The following is a 2,288-nucleotide window of genomic DNA, read 5'->3' on the forward strand; positions in this document are numbered from 1 at the left end:
AGGAGAGCAGCCCATGTTGTGTTAAAATTTGCCGGAGGGTTAGATCCAAGTTTTTATCCTTTCTTTATGGCCCTTGCATGTGGTGTAGGACCCATGCTAATTACTTGGCTCAGGAATGCTGTAAACTCGCCAGTCCAAACAGAGGAGCTATAGGCCGAAGGAGTCAAATGTTGATGTTAGCTACTGAATCATTTGGACTAGAAACACTACTGAAACATGGCTGTTGTAGGTTCTGTACCTAGTTTGGAATGCTGAATAACACAACCACCTTCTGCCTTCTTAGAAAAAAGAAATCTCTGACAAACCATGTACGGAAGACGTGTTTTAAACAAATATGCTCATTTTTCAGAGACTAGTCATACAAACTGCCTTTTTTTGTAGTTTGGAGGTGCTGAATCGATCAAACTAACCTAAACATCATGAGATTGGTAGCTGTATTGGAGAACATTAATGGAAGTTCTGCTCTTAACCCTTAGAATATAACCGGATCTTGCGTGCATGTTCAGCTTTGCCAAGGGTCTGGAATCCACTTACCAAGGTGGATGCATAGCTCTGGTCTGAAGGTTTTGTGTGAGTCTCCCGAGGCAAAAGTCTAAAGCTGTGGTTTAGTACTCCAAACCCGTGTTGGAGTAAATTGGATGGGAAGCTAAGGCCTCGCTGATACAGAGAAGGGTTTATTTTGCACTATGTGTAATGGAAATTGCATCATGAGGAAAGCGGTTTCCTTGGTGAAGCAGCCTGTGCTGGAGCACCTGGCCATGTATCTGCACAGTGGGTGCTCAAATGAGATGTACTTGATGGAAACTCAGCACTGTTCTCACACCCGCAGTTGGCAGTAGTTGTGAAGGTTCAGTATCTCGTGTGACAGGGCTTTATCTATATTCAAAAGTTTGAAAGCTGATTAAACTCCTAAGCAAAAGTTTTGGTAGTATAGCAGCTGCGTGATTAGTTCCCGACAGCTGACCTTAGAGGAAGACTGAACACCCTAGAGATCCTGGTTTTACAGCTGCACTGATGTATTTGGACAGCAAGACCTTGCTGTAAAATTAGCCTTTAATCTGTGTCTTAATGGGATCTTTAGCCTGTAGTAATGCACATGTAATTCTGAGTACAGTCAAGTTTGGAGTTGCCCATTTTGGGCAGTGTGTAAAATCGCAAGCAGCTATGAAAGATGTTGATATGAACTGTTATTTTCCTAGCTCTCTCAATCTGTGTAACTAACTATTGGGTGCCTTTTTTGTGTATGGACTTACCAGATCTTTTCTACTACAATGGGGTACATGGACAAACTGAATTCTGCCTTTGATATCAACGTTGTAGTGGTAGCCGTTAGGTCACTTTCAAACCTAGTTTACTGTACAATTTTTGTTGTCATAGTTTTTATCTGAGAATAAAACCTGAAGGGCTGTTTGTACCTGTAAAAAGTCAGCAGATTCCCTGGAGTTCTTATCCTCTGTGAGCCTGTAATGGCATCTCAAAACACGCAGCGTTTTTCTTCAGCTGGCAATCCCATGGGAAATGTGGTCAAAAAAAGTCCTGTTCCGTTGTCCTTTCATGTTAATTTGGATAAAATCTGGAATCTTTCTTCCCCTCTGAAGCTTGCAGATGTTCGTATCAGTATTTTTGTGTTGTTTCCTAATGTAGCAGTCTTTTGGCTTTCTTTGGGCAGGCTTCAGAGTGGAAAAGATGCGGCTATTTCAGTGCTATGCAACACGCGTAGTATCGAGGTAAGAAGCGAGTGAAAAGTTGCAGATGGGAAAATCTATCTTAAATTTGAGCAAACTTAAACAGGAATTAGCTTCCTTGTAACAAGTCTTATTTTTGCCAGGACCAACTCTGTCTTTTAAATATTTATTCATTTTTAACCTTGAAGGGAGAAAAAAAAAGTTACAAGACTCTAATATTCAGATGGGGGAAAAACTCTTAAGATTATTACACTTGAAAAGGTGAATGTTCCAACGTTTGATACAAACAAGTTTACTCATCATATAAGGCTCGTTTCTCTAAGCTAGCCCATTTTGGCTGACTACTAAGACTTCTAAAGTTTTCCAAAATTCTTTGGGTTCTTGGTAGTGGCTCCCACTTCACACACGACACTGGGGAAGAGGAGGCAGTTACAGGCTGACCTGACTTCTCGGTTGACTTGACTTTGTTTCCTAGTTTGCTGTGAGCTTTACTCTTTCACTACATTTTCTAGGTGAGTTGACATGATGCTTGTTTTCTCAAATGAGTTAAAACATTCCCTTTCAACTGTGTGTTTTTCTCAAGAATTACCTCAGTTTTATGTC

The sequence above is a fragment of the Mesitornis unicolor genome, unplaced genomic scaffold (assembly GCF_000695765.1).
Source record: "Mesitornis unicolor isolate BGI_N332 unplaced genomic scaffold, ASM69576v1 scaffold22950, whole genome shotgun sequence".
Taxonomy (NCBI): domain Eukaryota; kingdom Metazoa; phylum Chordata; class Aves; order Mesitornithiformes; family Mesitornithidae; genus Mesitornis; species Mesitornis unicolor.